This window comes from Chelonia mydas, chromosome 1 (assembly GCF_015237465.2).
Source record: "Chelonia mydas isolate rCheMyd1 chromosome 1, rCheMyd1.pri.v2, whole genome shotgun sequence".
NCBI classification, from domain to species: Eukaryota; Metazoa; Chordata; order Testudines; family Cheloniidae; genus Chelonia; species Chelonia mydas.
In genome coordinates, this window is record NC_057849.1 from 246,059,138 (window position 1) to 246,081,165 (window position 22,028).

Genomic DNA, 22,028 nt, shown 5'->3' on the forward strand with positions numbered 1-22,028 from the left:
GTGGCCGGGGGGGGAGGAGGAGGAATGAGGGGAACAGCCCGGGGGTGGCAGCTAGCCCGGTAATAACCGCCACCCGCGGGAAACAATGGGGGGCCGCGGACCCCGGCGGGGACCCCTCGCGCCTCTGCGCCCGGACCTCCTGGCAGGGCAGCTGCGAGCGAACTCCCCCGGTGCCTTCTTGCCCCATGCCACCGAGCCGCAGAACCCCGCTCCCCGCCCGGCGCCTCGGCGGGGAGCCGCGTGCGGGGTGCCCGGCCCGGCACTGACGGGGTGTCACCCATAAAAGTAAAGGGAGCAACAGATGAGGGGCTCTCGGGCCGCGGGAGAGCGGGGGGCAGGAGCTGCCCAGAAGTTGAGCGCGCCGGGGGGAGGGGAAAGTGGGTGCTAAATGATTGTGTGTGTGTTTGTGGGGATTCCCCCCGCCCCCGGCTGCCCCGTCCTGCATGGGTGGGGGATGCCGGCCGCTCGGTGGGGGAGATGGGGTGAGGGATAACCTCCTCTTCCCTAGCTGCCTGCCCCGGGCCGGCAGCTCCCGGCTGCGGCCGTGCCTGGGGTTCGTGGCTCACTCTGTGTTTGGGGTCCGTTCCTGCCTTTTCTGGGTTTGACGTTTCTTGTCCGGTCCCAAGCGGCTTCCCCGGCCGCGGCCGGCTCGTGTGTGGTTTGGAAACTGTGCGTGTGCGTGAGAGAGGCCCGAAGCAGCGGCAGCCTGGTGTGTGTGTGTGTCGGGGGGGGGGGCGTATTCACGGACATTTAAACAAAGAAACAAGTTGGGGGCTCGGCGACCCAACTGGCTGTTCGGTTCTGACCCCAGCTGCCTGGTTCACGTTTGGCGTCTGGTATTTGTAGAGACCAAGCGCTGGGATATTTACTGAGGAGCCGGTTGTGATTGTAGGAAGTGCGTTTTGATTGACAGCAGGACATTTAAATACCCCCATTTAACAAAAACAGACTCACGATGTAAAGCAGGCTAGACAGGCGAGTGTCCCTCTGCTGGATGTGGATGGTAAGAACGAGCACATTCTTTTAGTGCTCAGTTCAATTTTCTAGATTCAAGGGACACTGAAGGCAGTGACAAGCTCAAAAGTTATGTGTCCAGTAAATTTAAAAAATCAATTAATTATTCTGTTGCATAGTCAGCTCTGAAACTTTTTATCGGGTTTGTTTGCCCATTGCAGGTGTACTTGTGTTCTCATATCCCCAGCATGTGGTCCTGTTGTGAGCAGGGAGTGTGCATTGACAATCTGACAGCAGTTCTGACAGCAGCTGCTGGATGTAGATTTAGGCCCCACATTTAGGTTTTGTTTGAAAATAAAAAACATTTATGTTAGTACATTTTTTTTACTGGATGAGGAATATTAATGATTTCAATCCTTTTTTTGTTGTTGACCACGTATCATAGAATTCTGTCAGACTTCACTTATATGATCCTTTCACACAAGAGCAAAAGACAGAAAAAACCTGAGAAAATTGGAAAGTGTAGTTCTAAAACCACAAAAATTAGCAAGGGGATTGAGAAAAGGTGTAGGGGTTGAAACTACTTATTTTAGTTGATTAGATTTCAAATTGATAGTGATTACCTCTTTATTCTCCTGCACATACAGAATCTGTTTAGATTTGGAATTGCAGCTTTTTGATGTCATCACCAATTATCTTCCTGCTCTACTATCTGTTAAATAATATTTTATTTGCTCTGCATTTTTCAGAGCACAGTGAGATTGGACCTTTCCTTTGCCTACCTGGTTTGAGAAATTTGTATTAAGCTAAACAATGCATCCTGATACACAGGCCCTTTGATATTTATAATTTTTAATGGGTCGGGGACGGTTGAGGGGAAGGAATCTTCAGCTCTTTTAAAATTTCTTCTTAAATCGGGATGTACAGTGTTTGCCTGATACCATGAAAGGCAACGTCTCTCCCCTCTGGACCGATCACATCTCATAAGGCTGTTAGCTAATGAAATATTATGGTAAGTTTTTTTTTAAAAAAGGTTCCACACAAGACCACTGCCATGAAGAATTTGTTATTCAGCATCGTGAAGTAGCTGCCTCTTGCTGGTACTAATTGGAACATTGATAGCATATAGAAAATAGCAGAAAATGGTATGCTATCCTTCTAGCGTCCCAATTGATTTGGGCATATGGTAGTGTAATACATGTTTTACCAAAATTAAAACTCAAGTCATTTGCTGTACATAAAGTCATAGACACAAATCTTCACACAGTTTAGGGGATAAATTGTAGGTTACCTTTCTAATATAGAAGGGCATGCATACAAGGGTGTTGAACCATTATATTTCCTTGGTCATTAATACCAGGCTCGGTGGTGTGTGCCTGTAATTCCAGCTACTTGGGAGGCTGAGGCTGGCAGATCACTCGGGGGTTCTGGACTACGGTGCGCTATGCTGGTCAGCTGTCCAATGCTACTGATAGCCCAGCCAGTGGGTAGCTGAAGGACCGGCTAGAACAGCATGAATGATGTGTTGTGATCGGGCCCTCTCTCTGTAAGGGCTGATGGACTGATCGATCAAGGTGGTCATTAACACTGCAAATAAATTATTGGCATTTAAGGGTTAAATTATTGTAGTCTAGCAGTTTAAGGAAATAAATTTGCCATTTCTGAACCCATATAATAGAGGTTGTACTATGAGGGAAAGGCTTCTTTGTTGCTAAACAGTCAGAATATAACTGATTTTTGAAATTGTTTGAAAATCCTTTTGTGTTTTTCAATGTTAAGCGTATTGAATAGTGTCTAGTTGATCATCCAAAAGGAGATGCCTATTTCTACAAGCTTGGTGCCTTTTACAGCTGAATGTGTTTCTTCCTGGGTCTGTTTTAGATTTAGAAGTTTATATCCTTATCTGTTTAAAATGCTCACAATTTCACAAATGAAGACCCATTCTTGGTGACCCTATTTCAAAGTGAGTGAGTTATAGAGGGTCATGAAGAGGAAAACTACAGCACCATTTGTATGCATAATGAACATTACTTTTGGTATAACATGAAACTTTAAATGATTAAACTTCAGTTTTGGTCATCTCTGAATTCATAGCATTGATATGCAGTTCTCATCCTCAGAAACTTAATTCCATATTTAATCTAACCTGTTGAAAAGAAGTAACTTCGTATCCATTCTGGTGAGAATTATTACCAGTACAGAATTCTGCCATTTAGTTTTCAGTTATGCCTACGGTCTTTTCCAAATGTGTGTCTGTGGTGACAGTTCATTTGAAAAGGTAGAATGTTCATGTATTTTGTACTTTGAGGACTGGTTAGTAAAAGTGCAGATGCCTCAAGGTCTCTTCTGCCTTTTAGAAGACTTCCTTATATCAATTCTCAGGTCTAAGCGTAAATCAAGAGATTGCACTTATTCTAACTTGTAAAAAAAATATTCATTAGAGTGACTATAGTCTGTAGAGTCCGAGGATGGTAAATATCTGCTTCCAGACATTAAGATAAAAAGAAAAGGAGTACTTGTGGCACCTTAGAGACTAACCAATTTATTTGAGCATAACCTTTCGTGAGCTACAGCTCACTTCATCGGATGCATCACAAAAGCTTATGCTCAAATAAATTGGTTAGTCTCTGAGGTGCCACAAGTACTCCTTTTCTTTTTGCGAATACAGACTAACACGGCTGTTACTCTGAAACCAGACATTAAGATGTTATCAGAACCATTCATTTAATACAATATCGACCTCAAAACCAGTTTTGTGTGTTCCCATGGCTGTTAGGATATATGATGTTAATGCTAATTACAATATTTGGCAGATTGAGGATGAGATTTCTTCATTCTTGGTTAAGCAGGGAGAATGTTATGGTGACTTTCTCTTCTGAAATCACTGTCTGGTGTGAAGGGCCCACCCTCAGAATGCAAGGTGGTGGTGGTGGGAAGTGCCTTTTGGAATGCCATTCGTTCTCTAGCCTGTCATGGATGCTTTCAAAAAGAGGTTGGACACTCATCTGTGTCCATTCTGACAATTTATGGATGCCGACAAAGAGAAAGTTACAAATAAAGTTATGAAAGGAGACGTTTAATTGGCCAGGAAAGGTTCAAACTGTATGGGTATCTGGTGTGATTACGAGGGCAGGATAAATTAACTACCGGTAATTTTCCCTTCCAGAAATTACTCCTGTTGAAATGGGAATGTTACCTTAAATTTTAATTAAAAAATTAGAAATCTATGGCTTTCAGCTAAGTTTTCATAACTCACATTTCCCACATTTGTTGCTGTAGTTAACAAGTGAGTTTTTGGTTTTAGGTTCTGATTGACTTTGTTTCTGTGGAAACTAATGTTAGACTGGAAAAAGTAAGGTGAGGGAAGGTTTCTTAAACTTATTTTCTCTAATTTAGCACTATTTCCACAGAAGCAAGATAGAAACTCCCAACTCTGTTGTAGTTCAAAAAGGCTATGTCTGTCTCACCCCCACCCCCGAATAAAAACTTTTTCTGTTGGCTTTACAATTTTTTAAAAACAAGCCTCCCCATTTTAACAGCTCGCTTCAGACTAGTACTCGGAACATCTGGTGTCTGATTCCAGCCCTGCCACAAATTTCCTAACTGAGAACAAGTTGTTCTCTTTGCCTCAGTTCCCCTTCTGTGACATGGCTTCTCTTGTGAGAATAAATTCATTAATCTGTGTGAAGCGCTCCCATACAACAGTGTTGAGTGCTATAGAAAAGTCTAATTCTTGGAATTGTGTGGATATCTGTTTTGAGTGCAGTTGTCTTGACATACAAATTGGTCAAACACCAGTTTGTGCTGTGTTTGGAAGCAATGCATTATGTTGCCCTTAACATCAATAGTATGTTCCCAATTCTGATATTTGATTTTTTTTAAAAGCCCCTGCTCCTTGAGTCATGTGACAATGAGAATCTGACTTTCCCTTTTTTAAAAAAAATTAAACTTCTAGCCCTCATTTTGGGGTGGAGGGTCCTGAAAATGTGAACACTAAAGGCTCAACTCAGAAGGTAAATAAAGACTCTGAAGTTTATTTTTTTTAAATTATGATTTTTTTAAAGCTACTCACTCATAATTTTTGAAGCCTTAGATTGGACAATAATGTCAACATTTTGTTTCAGTGAATGTTTTTATAATATCATTCTTAAAATTACAGTGGGAGGACAATAAGGTGATTTCATTATGCTAAAGTAGGTGGTGATTAGTTAGGGACCTTGAGTTTTTAATAGTGCCTTTCATGTGAGAAGAATCAAAGTATCTTGTATACATAGGAATCACTTTATCCATTACTGAGTGTTCTGGGATGAAGTATAGCTGCTGTTTAACAATGTATAACAGTGCAAAGTTTACACAGGAAGTGAAGAATACTGTATCCAATTAAAATCTGTCAGAGAATCTAGGTAGACAGAACTCAGTTTTCCAGACTAGAATCAGGCCAGGACATATTGAGCATACTGTATAATGTGTTTGTTAGAACGTTGGTAGTATGTAATACAGTACAAATGAATTATGTAAATAATAAGATTCCAGGATTGTCACTCTGAAGCCTAGAATGTTCAAATCAGTATGAAGTGATGGAAACATTTACAAGCGTCATTGAGAGTTCTTTGATTAGAATATTACCAGGTTCAGCTGTTACAGGAATTCAGTCTGTTACTATCCAATTAAGTTCTAAGCCATTTTCTGGTTTTTGACACTTTCTGAATTGGATTTGTACAACAGCATGGGTTTTTACATAGTTACCTATACTATGCTGCTTAAAAGAGTTTGTTTTAGAATTATTGGTTGAAGCAGTTTAGTTGTAATCTATATGGTATTTAATTGCTCTGTATCAATCATATTGTTAGCCTTGCCTGTTTAGCGTACCCATTTGAAAAAATAAAGAAGCATAATTTAATTTGGTAATCACGTCTTACAGAAAATGTTAAGTGAGTTTGTGAAGGCAGTTCCTGTAAAGTGCTAAGTATGAAATTTAACTTGTTAGTAGAGAATTTGTATTGCATCACCCTCTAGATAAGTTACATAGAAAATGTTCCAGTACATTACCTTCTTGTTTGGTTTCTTTGACATACAATTAATTTGACTGAAGAACTGAAGTCATGGTTTATGAAGGTGCTCTTATTTTCGTGGATGTAGGTCATGTTGTTCTTTTAATGAGTCCAATATTTTTATGTCCTTAATTGTGTACATAATGGGATCCCTTGTTGGATGGTCCTTAATTCTTAGGATAGAGCAGTGATGGGCAACCTGCGGGCCACATATGGCCTGTCAGGGTAATCCACTGGTGGGCCGTGAGACATTTTGTTTACATTTACCATCCACAAACATGGGCCCCCTGCAGCTGCCAGTGGCCGCTGTTCACCGTTCCCAGCCAATTGGAGCTGCGGGAAGTGGCGGGCTGCTGGGACGGGCTGGCTGCTCAGGGCTGGGGCAGGGGGTTGGGTGCAGGAGGGGGTGCAGGATCTGGGAGGGAGTTTGGATGCAGGAGGAGGCGGGGTGCTGGGCTACAGGATGGAGTGGAGGGTGTGGTCTCTGGCTGGGTGATGCTTACCTTGGGTGGCTTCTAGTTGGCGGTGCAGTGGGGCTAAGGCCTGGCCCCGCGCTGCTTCCGGAAGCATCTGGCACGTCTCTGCGGCCCCTCGTGGGGGGCGGGAGGGGTTGGGTCGGGGCTCCATGCACTGCCCCTGCCTGCAGGCACCGCCCCCGCAGCTCCCATTGGCTGCAGTTCCCAGCCAATGGGAGCTGTGGAATCGGCGCTCGGGGGGGGAAGCATGTGGAGATCTCCCTCCCCCTCCCCCCGGGAGGGGAGGGCTGCAGGGATATGCTGGCCACTTCTGGGAGCGGTGTAGGGTCAGGGCAGGCAGGGAGCACTGCTGGACTTTTAGTGACCTAAAATCTCATGGTTTGGCTTCAGTAGCCTCTGAGAGATAGTCTGATTCCAGGAGACTCCTGGCAAAACCGGGAGGTTGGCAACCCTACTTTGCACATGTTTATTAAGCAAACACTTTGCCTGTTGTACAAATACTTGTACTTTCTAATATATTGTTCTTTCTTTTCAGAACCACGTCTAAACCATTTTGACTAACTTGTAAAGATTTCCATATATTCAGTTCACAGGCTTGAAAAGTAATATTGCACAGTCTAAAAAAGAATTTATTCATTTAATAACAGAATTCCAGTCAGCTATGAGACAATAGCAAATTGCCACTGACCTATTTAGTGATACGAACTATTAAGTTGTTTTGGTGAAGTATTTAGGGAATTTAAAATTGTTGAACCATTTCTCATATCTACCAGTCTTTTTTCCATATTGTGTCATTGGCATATGAATACACAGAACTAACTTATATTTTAGAAGTTTCAAGTGTCTTCGGATGTGTTTCTGCTTCATGCCAGTAACATGGGTTTAAATGGATAGTTCTGTCTTTCCAGGTCAATTCTGCTTTGAATTGAATTAATACTTAATACTTTCTCTCCATTACTTTGACATTAAGTAAAGTAGATTTTCTTGCTGAAAATGTTGAGTTCATTCTTGCTCTGCAGGGCATAAGTGCTTAGGTTTGCCACAAAAGCAGAAAGCTTCTGTAGAAGATCATTCTACATTTATTGTAAAAGTCAAATGCAGAGAGTCAAAATATTCTAAATTTTAAATATGTTGTAGTATTAAATCTATTTTCTTTTGAAATTCAGTTGACAGATGGCAGCTAGCCTGCTAAACTTATTCCTACATTTAATTATGTTGTTCCTATTTACATTAATGTTTTGTTTTATTCACTTTAAGGCTGTCTTAAAAACACTATGCATGAAATTGGGGGGAGGGAAAGAAAACATTGAGAATTGAAGTTTTTCATGTTCCTTTTTTTTTAAAGACAGATTTGATTTGGTCTGGATCATTCTAGAAGAGGGGTTCCCAAACTTGATCTGTGGCTTGTTCAGGTCCCTGGTGGGCGGTGAGATGCTTTGTTTACCTGAGTGTCCACAGGTACGGCCGCTTGCAGCTCCCAGTGGCTGCATTTCGTCGTTCCCAGCCAATGGGCGCTGTGGGAAGCAGTGGCCGTTTCATAGGAGTGGAGGGTTAGATCATGTGCCATGTCTTAGGGCTTGTCCACACAGCATGTTACTGTGTGGCAAGCCAGGGTATGATTCTGTAACACACTAGCTTGCTGTGCAGTGATGTCCTGTGTGGACACTGCTATACAGTGCAGTAAAAGTTCTTGGGGCATGGTTTGGTGTCGTACTACTCTTCAAAGTAGTATGCCAAACTGAACTCTGGGACTTTCACTGCGCTTGTAGCAATGTCCATATGGGACACTACTTCATGGTAAGATGGTGTGCTACAGAGTCACACCCTAGCTTGCTGCTTTGTAAATTGCTGTGTAGACAAACTCTCGCTCTAAGGCACGAATGTCAAACCATGGGTTGGATTCATCCTCTTGGATATGTGGCTTCCATGACATATCAGATTCTGTGGAATCCAAGCTTTTGCTTTCAAAATGAGTTTTTAGAACTCACGGTTGCAAAGAATACCTTCCTAACATGAACTGTGTAATCAATGCAATGTTATATTTCTGAGTCTGCAGACAGCCCAGAACAACGAGATGTGTGTAGGACAGCTAATCTTACTGGAACGTTAACTCTGTCAGTGATGACACTTTTATATAACTGTTGCCTGTTTAATAGCTGATCATGTTTAGTGGCTAGAATGAGGAATAGTATAGGAGTGAATCCTATGGCAGGTGAAAATTGGGAGGGACATCTAGAAAGAAGAGCGAAAAGACATACATTGAAAAATGTGCCAGAGGGAAATCAGCTAGATCTAGGGTAATAGCTCCAGTACCTTTGTTGTTGCTCATATCTTTGTCAAGCACTAGCACAGTGAAACTTACATTAATCTAGGCAATTTCACAGCTGCCCATAGGGCTCTGAAATGTTCGTCCATTTTTTTTCTCAGATGTTTAAAAAGAAAATAGTTTTAATCTCATTCAGAATTTTTCATTTTTGTTGGCAAAAAATTGAGATGCAAACTTTCTGTTTTCCTTTTTCTCACTCTCCCCCCCCATTCCCCTTTTCCCCACTAGAAAAGGGGGAGGGGCAATTTTACAAGGTTTAAAAAATAATGGAGGGAAAAAATTCAAAAGTTTAAAATAAATTCATGTTCTTGATGAAAATGTTTGTCAAATTTTGACCAGTCCTCCCTTTGAATAACAGTGAAACTTCAGGAGTTGTCTACATGAACGCTTAGTTTGCAGCAAGCTAGGGTGTAAATCTACTTGGCACTAGCCTGTGCATACATGAAGTGTAGGGTTGCCAACTTTCTACTTGCACAAAACTGAACATTCTGGCCCCACCCATGCCATGCCCCTCATCTGAGCCCCCGCCCATGCCACGCCCCTTTTCCGAGGCCCCACCCTACGCTCACTCCTTCCCCCTCCCTCTGTCGCTCGCTCTCCCCACCCTCACTTACTCTCTCATTTTCAATGGGGTGTGGGAGGGGGTGAGGGCTCTGGGATAGGGCCAGAAATGAGGGGTTCAGGGTGTGGGAGGGGACTTCGGGCTGGGGTAGGGGGTTGGGGTGTGGGAGGGCTCTGATGTGAGGCTGGGGATGAGGGATTTGGGATGCAGGAGGGGGCTCCGGGCTTGGGCGCAGGGGTGTGTGTGAGGGTTCTGGCTGGGGGTGCACTCTGGGGTGGGGCTGGGGATGAGGGGTTTGGGGTGCAGGAAGTGCTCTGGGATGGGACCGAGGGGTTCGGAGGGCGGGAGGGGGATCAGGGCTGGGGCAGGGGGCTCGGGCCTGAGAGAGAGTTAGGGGTGCAGGCTCTGGGCAGTGTTTACCTCAAGCAGCTCCCGGAAGCAGCGGCATGTCCGTTCTACAGCTCCTAGGTGGAGGCGCGGCCAGGCGGCTCTGCCCGCTGCCCTGTCCACAGGCGCTACCCCCGTAGCTCCCACTGGCTGCGGTTCCTGGTCAATGGGAGCTGTGGGGGCAGCGCTTAGGGCAGGGGCAGCACGCAGATCCCCCTGGCTACCCCTACCTGTAGGAGCTAGATGGGGGATATGCTAGCTGCTTCCTGGGAGGCACGCAGTGTGGAGGCGAGCAGGGAGCCTACCGCACCCACCGTGCGGCACCGCCAACCAGACAGTCAGTAGCTGGTCAGCAGTGCTGACCTGAGCCGTCAGGATCCCTTTTCGACCAGGTGTTGCGGTCAAAAACGGGACACCAGGTCACCCTAACTAAGTGTCTGTGTGGACCCTGCTGCAGTGCACTAGAAGTTCTCCTATGCACTTTAATCTATTCTGCTTGAAACGGGAATAGATCAGAGAGCATTACAGAACTTTTAATGTGTGGCAGCAGGGTCCAAACGGACACTTAGTTTGTGGGGAGGCTAGCGTGGAGTAGATTTAAATCCTAGCTTGCTGCAAACTAACCATTCATATAGGCAAGCCCTTATTGGTTTGTCAGTTTTACACTGTTGCAAAAACCTGTGTGGGTAGCAGCCTAGGCACTTGTAATCCCCACAAGCTCAGTTGGACTGTGAACTTTAGACTCTTCACTGACATAATAAAGACTAGAAATCCATGATTAATACCTACATCACCTTTCAAAGTTGTTAGCGATTGGACTGTCTGTGTTGGACCGTACAGACTTGCTTAGGATGTGCATATATATTAAATAATACAAAAATGTAATTGTAAAATTTCAAAAACATTCAAAGGCATTAGTCTGGTGGTCCCCAAACGTTTTTCCTTGCCCCTGCCCTTGCCCCTGTCCATGCCTGCCCCCCGGGGCCATGGCTCTGGGAGGGGCAGAAACGGACAGAGGCAAGGGGGCTGAGGCTGGGGCCATAGTGGGGGATGGGTGCAGGGGTGGCAGTCAGTGCCCCTTGGGGACTGGCCTGGGCCCCAGCCGCACCCCCCAAACATTCCTCCCTGCATCCCTGGGGCGCGGGTGTGCCCCACAGATTTGGGACCTATGCATTTGTTCTTATCAGAGTAATAGATTATGTTCGATTTTGAATTTCTAGGTCAAATTGAGCTATCCTAGGATAAAAATATTGCAATATTTTTTAAACAGTGAAGAGATGAAAATTCTATTTTATGAATCACTTGTCCAGTTTACTTTCTTGCTTTGCTAAAAATATTCTTCTGACAATGAAATGCTTTTAGTGGCTGGTCCACATAGAAGATAGCCTCCTACTAGCAGGTGCTCTGTTAGCTCAAATGTTAGAGTATTCCTTCATGTACTCTTCATGTACTCCTTTTAAGCTAATCCCTTCAGGCCTCGTCCACTTTTGAAAGTTGTACTGGAATAACTGTCAATGAGGGGTTCTAGTTTATTTTTTAAAAACCACCATAGCTATACTGTTATAAACACTAGCGTGGGCACAGTTGTACTGATACAGAAGTGCCACTTCCTGTACTGGAATAAGCACCTTTGTACTGGCATAACTGTGTCCATACTCAGTGGTGAGGGGATTTATTCTACTTAACTATACTAGTGTAGTTCAAGTGGTACAGTTTATGTGTAGACAATGTCTTGGTCTCTGTCCCATGTCCACAATCTCACTCTTTCCTTGGCTTGAAACCTTTCTTGACAACTATTAATTCGAAGACTAAGTCCTTATGGTGCAACTTGTGCATGTACATTTAAACCAAAAAGGTTTTAAAACTGATTAAGTTAAACTTATGCAAAAGACTCTGTGGATGCTCTTATTTTGGCATAAATCAGGTTTCTTTTCAGCTGTTGACTCAAGATAAACAAAAGAGGGCTTGATTTAAACCAAAAGAAGTGGCCATACTGCCTTTTGTATCAGTTTAATTTAATCAATTAAAAAAAATTTAATGGTTCAACTTCTTTGTGTAGATAAAACCTAAGCCTACTACAGTAGAACCCCAGAGTTACAAGCAGGTGGGTTCTAGCTCACGAAAGCTTATGCTCAAATAAATTGGTTAGTCTCTAAGGTGCCACAAGTACTCCTTTTCTTTTTGTTTAACACAGTACTCTATTGTATTTGCTTTCTTTTTTTGTCTCTGCTGCCGCCGGATTGTGTACTTCCGGTTCCAAATGATGTGTGTGGTTGATTGGTCAGTCTGTAATTCTGGTGTTTGTAACTCTGAGGTTCTGCTATATTGTCGATGAAATATACTTGCAGAGCTGTGTCCTTAAAGACGGTGCCATTTTACTCTGCATTGACATGTCTTTTCTTCTTCATCAGTAAATCAGCTTCCTCCCCATGCTAATCAGTATTAACCACCCACAAATAAAATCAGTTTTGATATTTTTCTCTCGATCACATACAACTCCAATTAATCCATCCTGGACTGCTTCCTAAATAAAACAAAAAAAATTGAGTTTTTTATCCTAACTACACCCCAGAATAAATTAATTCTGCACTCACCCTTATTCATAAATAAATGAACGAGAAGGAGCTCTCACCTTTCCCTACAAATGAAGGAATTGCTAAGCCTCTCTGTTTTTCTTGGCTCTACTGCTGTTACCATCCTGGACTCCAAGGAAGCTTTCTGCCTCTCAATCCATTTTTCCATATGGACAGTTATCTTACCTAAGAGTGAGTTGAGGTGTGCTAGACAGAAAATTGTGGGCTGTGTTATCTGCCCAGCAGCTATTGATGTCTGGCTGCTCACTCTAAAGGCAGTGCTGCTGCAAGCAGCAGCACACAAGTAAATGTGGCAGTGCCATACCATGCCACCCTTACTACTTCACCTTCTCAGAGCTGGGTGGCTGGAGAGCAGTGGCTGTGCCCCCATCCCCACGAGAACCCCAGTTCCCTTCATACCCACCCAGCACTCACAAGAACTCCAGTGCTTCTTGCACCCCATCTACCTCTGCCAACTCATCCCCCCTCCCCTCTGCTTTGCAAAAAAGCCCCGCATATCCTAGACCAGGGGTCCAAACACGTGGCCTGCAGGCTGCATGTGGCCCGCAGTTGCCTGCCAAGCACCCCGTGCCCCCCCGAGTTATTTCCTGAGGCCACCAAGCTCCCCTCCCCCCCAGCACACCATGTCCCCACTCCTCTGCCTACCTCCAGGTGCTTCCCACCGCCAAAAAGCTGTTTGGCAACGCTTAGTGCTTTCCGGGGGTGGGAGGAGCGGGGAGCCATGTGCTCAGGAGAGGAGGTAGAGAAGAGGCCGGGCGGGGATTTGGGGAAGGGGTTGGAATGGGGGCAGGGAAGGGGTGGGAAGAGGCAGGGCTGGGCCTCATGGAAGGGGTGGAGTGGGGATGGGACCGGGGGTACCGTGGGAGGGTGTCGGTGATGCAGCCCTCGGGCCAATGTACGAGTCCTCATGTGGCCCTCGTGGTGATTTGAGTTTGAGATCCCTGTCCCTAGACCCACATCCGCAGCCCATCATGTAGCTCGGAAACTAGGTCCCCTAAGGCGTGGAGCCTACAGCCCCAACCCATGCACCCTGCCCATATCCAGACCCCTCCCCCCCGACTCACACAGCTTCTACGCTTCCTTGGACTGGCCATAACTTCTCCTCCTCCCCCAGCACCTGTTATGGCAGGTACCTTTAGCCATACCCCCAAGAGTGGAGCCAAACCCAGCCCAAAGATGTCCTGGAAGGAGGCGGGGAACCCCTCTGACAACCTTCACAGAGACTCGGTGTAGCCAACTGCTCCAAAGAGATACACCTAGCTTCTCTCCGCTGCCTGAATGGTCCACCTCCTATTGCACTTTAGCTGTCCAAGTCAGTGTGGCTCCCTCCCAGGGAGGGTGTTTAAATGTGTGTCCCCTGGTTGCTAGTAAGCTGGTGCAAAGAGCAATAGGCGTTGTGAGTGGAGGCCAGACCAGGAGCTCCACCTCCTCTGCAAGATTGCACCACACGCACAAGAGTCTGGGATCCCTTGCCATGTCCTCAGGCACTCCCAAGCCACTGTGTGTGTGGTTCAAGTAGGTTGTACATATCAGCCCCTATAGCTGCCAGCAGCAATAGAAAAGTAAGGGTGGTAATATCATACTGTGCCACCCTTACTTCTGCATAAAGTTTGACCTTTGTTCAGGGCGGGGTGGCTATGGGGCGGGGATGGCAAAGGAAAATTTTGGAGTGGCTATAGCCCTTGCAAGTCCCCCACCCCCAGTGTCGCCCCTATTGCAGTATAAAACAAGAGAGTTGATCTCTGTGGTACTCCGAACACAAACCATTTAGACATTTATAAGACTGTTAAAAGACTTCCAGAAAAAAGCTAGCCGACACTGCTCTCTATCCACCTAGTACTGAAGGCAGGGCAGAGAGCAGCGGCTGCTGGCCAGGCACCCAGGTCTGAAGGGAGAAAGAAAATGTGGTCGCTGGCTGCAGATGACAGGTGGTCACTCTTCACAGTTTCTTCATAGTTAAATTATAGGGGGAAAAGTTCCATGGCCTCTGCAAGGAGTTGCTTGTGACAGATGGTCTCTCTTCAGAGATGGTCACTAAGGCAGGTTTTACTGTACTGTAGCATGGTCTGCATACAGAAGAGAAGGTTCTTCTTCAAGTAGTGTCCCTATGGGTGCTCCACTGTAGGTGTGCTTGTATCCTGCACCGCTGATCAGAGAACATTGGTAGTAGTGTCTGTTAAGCCTGCACATGTGCTGTCTCTCCTCATGTCTTGCCACGAGGCTAGTCAGCATGCATGAGCTAACCCCACTCGGTTCCTTTTCAACCACCCTTGGCTAGCGATGGAGCTATTCACAATCCATTACGACCATTGCTTTCGATTTTGCATTTCTGTAGTTAGTTGGCCTCCTAGTACCTAGTGTAGTTATAGTGATAGTTTTCTCCCTTTTTATCTTTTCCCTCTTAAAACAAATAAAGAAAAAAACCCATAATTTTTCCTGCTTTTTTTCTCCTTGTTGGGGATCCTTCCCCCAGCGGGGTATGCCTCGTTCATGGGGCTTCAAGAAATGCCTTTCCTGCAAAGAGGCAATCCCTGTTGCAGACAAGCACTCCCAGTGCATACACTTGGGGAAGGCTACATTCAGCAAAAGTGTGATCTCTGCCAGCAACTCAGGCCGAGGTCTTGTAAGGATAGAGAGGTCAGATAGAAGATCATGTTAATGGAGGCGGCTCTCTGGACCCTTGCCACAAGGTACCTGGCAGACGTGCATCTTCCCCCAGCCCTCAACATCTAAACGCTGTTGGTTGAAGAAACAAGCCACTGACCCCTCTCGTAAATCGTTGAAAAAGAGAGCGGGAAGTCCCCATAATGAGCCTTGAGATAGCCACAACCTGTTTCCAGCACGCTTGGTTTCCTTGGTACCGACAGCACCGTGACAATCCCAACCTGGTGTCCATGGCTTGCAGAAATCTACAGTGGCAGGTACCATTGACAAGCCTACAAACCTGATGGGCACGGGCACAGAGTCAATGGTGCTGAGGGACAAGGACAGGAATAAGCACTCTGCTAAGAAGTCATTGCTAGTACGCGATTCTCCAACAGTACAGTCATTGACTCCTTATCCAGCACCAGAGCAACTGGTACAGGCAAGATTCTCATCCCTCCCCCACCTCTCTCTGGTACCTCTAACGGCACTGAGTCAGTACCGCCAGCATTCCGACACTCAAGGGACCTTTGTGTATCAGATGTACTGGAGTCTCTTCTCTGTACCGGCTCTGCCCAGCACTACCCTACTACCCTGCCATGCTCCCCCTCCCCCCTCTAGTGAGGGTTTAGATAGTGAACTGGAGGGGGTGGTGTCACAGTACTCCTCCCAAGTGTGCCCAATATCAACAGAGCACTCAGGCACACTCTCGGACGGCCCCACCACCGCCATCCTGATATAGCCACCCATGGGCACTGAGCTCGGTGCCACCACCACCCCAGTGGCCATACTGGGACTCTTGGGCTGCATATAGCTACCATGCCTCTCGAGCTTTTAGGCCTACCCAAGAACCCTTGAGGTGCACCACTTCTGTTTCCGTATCCAGAGTTTCAGAACCTCCAGAAGAAATCGTGGAGGAATAGGAGGGCAGTGTTGAGGAAGAGGTTGACCCTGTCATGACTCCCTGGATGAGGCAGTCATGCCTCCCCCACCATCTCTGGCGGATGACTTTCACCTCTTCCAGGACCTGGCAGAGAGTGGCAGATACCACTAGAAGAAGTCAAGGACACCCATCACCATCATCTCCTTGACATACTCCATCTTCCTCCTCAAAAATTGTCCTACCCATTTACGAGATAATTCTGGACCCTGCAACAACTATTTGGCAAACCTCAGCATCAGTGGCACCTGCCTGAGAGCAGGCAGACAAAAATATTATGTCCCAGTGAGAGAGATTGAATTCCTCTTCTTCCACCCTTCACCCAACTCCATTGTGATGGACGCTATTAATTCCTACAGCCGTCAATACCAGATGAGGTCCATTGCCTATGATAGGGACTGGAAGTGCTTGGACCTTTTGGGGAGGAAGGAATACTCCTTGGCCGTGCTTCAGTTTCAAATTGCCTCAACATCTATTAGGCAAAGGGTTCTACTCAGCGCTTACTTTAGGTGGTTCCCGGAAGTGACGGGCATGTCCCTCTGGCTCGAAGGCGCACGGGCAGCCAGGCAGCTCTCCGCACTGCCCCAGCCCGCAGGCGCCACCACCACAGTTCCTAGCCAATGGGAGCTGTGGAGCTGGCACTCTGGGTGAGGGCAGCGTGTGGAGTCTCTATTGCCTGGCTGCCCCTGTACCTACGGGCTGCAGGAACATGCTGCTGCTTCCAGGAGCCATGCAGAGCTAGGGTAGTCAGGGAGCCTACCTTGGCTCCACTGTGCCGCCAACCGGACTTTTAATGGCCTGGTCAGGGGTGCTGACTGGAGCTGCCAGGGTCCCTTTTTGACCAGGTGTTCCAGTCGAAAAATGGACACCTGGCAACCCTACAATCTGGATGTAAGTTGAGGATGGAAGAGCTTGAATCTGGTGGCAACCAAGATGTCTGAGCACCAGAAGGCCTGCTGATCCTTCTGAACAATTTATAAATCCACCTATATTTTTGCAAAGCTCCCATGCTTGCTTTCCCTGATAAAGCTACATAGTTTAGAGATAATAGGGGCCCATAGCAGTATCTAAAATAGACTGAACTTGTACTCTTGTGTCTTAAATTGTTGACACATAGAGTTTCCTCCTTTGATTCTGTCTGTTCAGCAGTTTATCTAAATGCAGGAGGTTTTGTAAAGAAACCCGTTATGACTTTGCAAGTGACACAGTGCTAAGGGTTTGAGACCAGACTTTTCCAGGTTCAGGACAACTTCCTTAGCATGTCTGAGTGATATCTGTCATAGCAGGTGTGAGGTCTGTTTATACTATCACACACATTACATTTTTGGTAACTAGGTCTGATGCCCATTACAGGATCCTGCAATATTTAATAAAGTAGTATTTCTCAGACTTACTTCTTTGAGAGTTGGTAGTTCGTTCCCCAGTAATGGGGAATCTCATAGTTCTAATGTATTTGCTTCTGGTCGGGCCTGCAGTGTGCTAGGTGCTGCACGAACAAAAAAAGGTACTGTTCTTGCCCAAAAATCTCAGACTATAGTCTCGGGAAGAAAGGAGGATTACTTAAGTAACTGTAATTCTTTGTCTTCGTGCACACCTGAAGCGTGCATCTATACAATGTTTTTGAACTGTGGTTACTGGTAAGTAACTCTTTAAAGATTTTTTTTTGTCAATGGATAAATGTAAGCAGAAATATTCACTGGCCCCATATTGAGTAGTTCTATAATTATGCTTTTTCTATATGAGGAACTACTTATTTACCTAGTTCATAGCAGTTTGGCATAGGTGTAAGAAACAAATGAGTCAACATAAGAGCTGAATATTATCTTTCAGAAAGTCTTTGACAAAGTCCCTCACCAAAGACTCTTAAGCAAAGTAAGCTATCATGGGGTAAGAGGGAAGGTCCTCTCATGGATCAGTAACTGGTTAAAAGATAGGAAACAAAGGGTAGGAATAAATGATCAGTTTTCAGAACGGAGAGAACTAAATAGTGGTGTCCCCCAGGGCTTGCTAGTGGGACCAGTACTGTTCAACATATTCATAAATGATCTGGAAAAAGGGGTAAATAATGAGGTGGGAAAATTTGCAGATGATACAAAACTACTCAAGATAGTTAAGTTCAAAGCAGACTGCAAAGAGTTACAAAAGGATCTCACAAAACTGGGTGACTGGGTAACAAAATGGCAGATGAAATTCAGTGTTGATTAATGCAAAATAATGCACTTTGGAAAACGTTCTAACTATACATATAAAGTAGTGGGGTCAAAATTAGCTGTTACCACTCAAGAAAGAGGTCTTGGTGTCATTGTGGATAGTTCTCTGAAAACATCCACTCAATGTGCAGCAGCAGTCAAAAAAGCTAACAGAATGTTGGGAATCATTAAGAAAGGGATTGATAATAAGACAGAAAATATCATTTTGCCTCTATATAAATCCCTGGTATGCCCACATCTTGAATACTGAATGTAGATGTGGTTACCCCATCTCAAAAAAGATATATTGAAATTGGAAAAGGTACAGAAAAGGGCAACAAAAATGATTAGGGGTATGCAACAGCTTCCATATGAGGAGCAATTAATAAGGCTGGGACTTTTCAGCTTGGAAAAGAGATGACAAAGGTGGGTATGATAGAAGTCTATTTAAAAACATGACTGGTGTGGAGAAAATAAATAAGGAAGTGTTATTTACTCCTTCTCATAACACACGAACTAGGGGTCATCCAATGAAATTAATAGGCAGCAGGTTTAAAACAAACAAAAGGAAGTGTTTCTTCACACAATGCACAGTCAACCTGTGGAACTCTTTTGCCAGGGGATGTTGTAACAGCTAAGACTATAACAGGGTTCAAAAAAGAACTAGATAAATTCATGGAGGATAGGTCCATCAATGGCTGTTAGCCAGGATGGGCAGGGATGGTATCCCTAGCCTCTGTTTGCCGGAAGCTGGGAATGGGTGACAAGGGATAGATCACTTGATGGTTACCTGTTCTGTTCATTCCATCTGAAACACCTGGTGCTGGCCACTGTTGGAAGACAGGATACTGGGCTAGATGGATCTAGTATGGCCATTCTTATCTTTGTTTACTAATAATGCAGTATTGGAATGACACTGGAATATAATGGATGACTATTGGTTCCTCTTTTCACAAAAGAAAATTCAGTTTGGTCAATTCTTAGTAGAGTGATATAAAAACGAACATCTTTGGGATCCTTTGTATCTAAGGCTACTTTCTTGTCAGTCACTCTTATCTTAGATCTAAGGTTTAAATGACGACTTCGTTTTACTCTCTGAATATTAATGATTTGTCTTAGTTATTTAGACTAGCCTTCAAATACAGTTCATTTTTTCAGTTTGCTTTTTCTCTACAGAAGGAAATGTTTGTATCTGATGACACTTTCAATCTGTTTCTCAGTCTTCATCTGCAACCCAAGCTCTAAAATCTTTTGATTGTTTAAATTTGCTCCCTGAAGGAGTGACAAATTGTTACTTAAACAGAACACTTTCTGCTTACAGAATATCCCAGAGCCATTTGGTGGGTTGGGACAGTGACATCTTTAGCACTTTCTGTTGTCTGAATCTTCAGATTTTGCTTACGTGGTGTCCTATTGACACTTGGAGACAGTTGACTTGAATTAATGACTAACCAGACTTCCATGGGATCTCCAAACTGATTTGGTATCTCCACTCCCATTCCCCTTGATAAAAATGCTCACATTGGCATTCTTTTCTCGGGACAAGGAGTGGGAGGGGTTATTCTTTGCTTATCTTGCAGTAGTTGAAAGCTTGTACTGCTAATAAAGGTACAACTAATGTAAAAGTGTTTAGCTGGCATGTGCAACCGAGACAAAACTGAGCATAGGAACTGTAGGCAATGTTTTAGTCAAAATATAATGCAATTATTTGCACAACCTGTTTAATAGAAAAACCTTTTCTATAGTAAATTTGTAGAATTTGTTTTGATTCGTGATCATTTGAAAATTAGCAATAATACCTTATATTTAAAAAGGTATGGTATTAATCTTTAACACGTACATAACTATTACAAGCACAAAGTAGCTAAAATGGGGATTTTATTTCTATTTTATAAAAGCATCTTTTGGAGAGAGAAAATCCTGTGGGGGTGTCATTTTTAAAATTTGTTTTAAAGCCACTTCAAAATTAGTTTTATTTAATATGCATTCTATACACTTATGTGAGGCTAAATCATTTTGTTTTAAGGTTCTCTTCATTGAACAAAAAACCAAACAAACCCAAAACAACCTCTATATAAACCCCATAACTAATATTACTTATTTTGAAAGGATTATATTACTGGGGGCGGTGGGAAGGTATATTTGTAATCAGTTGTTACAGGTACAGTTCTACTATTTCACTTTGCCAACACCTCATGGAGACTCCATTTAACTGCCTTGAAACTTCAGTTTTGTACTTCATTTCTATAGTCAAATATTAGTCCTAAACAGCTTTAAAGCTCTTTTTTGGATGGGAAAGGAGAGGAGAAACTAAGTAGGAGAGGGGCTTGGGGGAAAAAAAGGTTGAATGTTTGGTATCCTCAAATGTTTTGTGTACATGTTTTCTTTCTGGAGCAGCCTTCCAGGGGGAGTAGTGGAGGATTAAAAAAAAAACCTTAGCTTAGCTTGATAAATTTATGGAGGGGGAAGGTATGATGAGACAGCCTACAATGGCAGGTAGCTGATATGCGATAGCTAGCAGCAAATATCTCCAACGGCTGGCAATGGGACACTATATGAAGAGGGCCCCGAGTTACTACAGGGAGTACTTTCGTAGGTGTCTGGCTGGTGGGTATTTTCCACATGCTCTGGGTCTAACTGATTGCTATATTTGGGGTTTGGGAAGGAATTTCCCCCGGGTCAGATTGTCAGACCATGGGTTTCTTTTCCTTCCTCTGCAGCATGGGTGGGCTCCAGCTGTGTGCTAATTGGACCGTGGGTTGAGAACCGCTGGACTAGATGATCATGATGGTCCCTTCTGGCCTTAAAGTTTGAGTGTACATGTTGTACGAAGATTTTGGATACTTTGTGATGCACTTAGAACAGTTTTCGATGGCAATAGTCAGTGGCGGATTGGCCTTTGGTTTAGACTGATGCTGTCTGGAAGGAGTTTGTCTTGTGGCTCTCAATTCTAGTGAATTAAAGAGTTTCATGGCATTCTTTTAATATATATGGTGTGTTTAAAGGTTTTTTTAAGTTTGTCCTTTTATAATAAAAATCAAAATAAAAAATGTGCCTAATAAAAACATCTATCTGAAACAGTCTTAAAACTCTATCACAATTTAAAGCGTGGGGGAGATCAGCTTTTAATAATCTGATGGAGTTTTTTGATAGCTGTGAAATTACCCAATGAAACCTACATATTTTTATAAAAGGTTATATATGATAAATCTTCTTTATGTGGTCAGTGGGAGCATTTAATATTTTCTTGTTACACTTAATAGCATTTCTGTTTTATCTTTAGACCACTTCTAATGTATTGTTATAGACAATAAAATAAACATTTGTGTAAATACAACTATTTATTTTGAATGCAGAGCAGTTCAACTTTGATGCAGAGTTCATTAATTGTGCTCCGTGAATACAAACGTTTTAACTGACTTCTCATGCTACCATATATAAACACTTGTGATAAAAGATACCTAGACCGCAGTGGATGTCACTGAAGAGCACTCTTCTTGACAAGTCAGATATAGCACGCGAGCTTTGCCTTTTTTTAACCAATTTGCTGTCGACCTTGGGTCTGTTATGGCTTCGGGTCTAATTTACATGGCAATAGTATCGGATAATTATCTGTTTGCATTGGATTTATTAATATGAATGTTCGGTCTTGTCTGGTAAACTTTTATGATTAGTGCCCTACCAAATTCATGGACATGGAAAAACGTGTCATGGACCGTGAAATCCATTTCTTTGTGTGTTTATACTATACAGATTTCACAGGGGAGAACAGTGTTTCTCAAAGTGGGGGTCCTGACCCAAAACGAGGCTGCGGGGAGGGGTATCCCAAGGTTATTTTAGGGTGGTTGCGGTATTGTCACCCTTATTTCTGTGCTACCTTCAGAGCTGGACGTCTGGAGAGGTTGC

General features: G+C 44.1%; 1 protein-coding gene across 2 annotated transcripts in view; it reads left to right on the plus strand.

Moving 5' to 3' along the window:
* Positions 1-22,028, plus strand: part of KDM7A (lysine demethylase 7A) — a 97,664-nt gene that overhangs the window by 605 nt on the left and 75,031 nt on the right. The gene's annotated exons all lie outside the window — the stretch shown is intronic.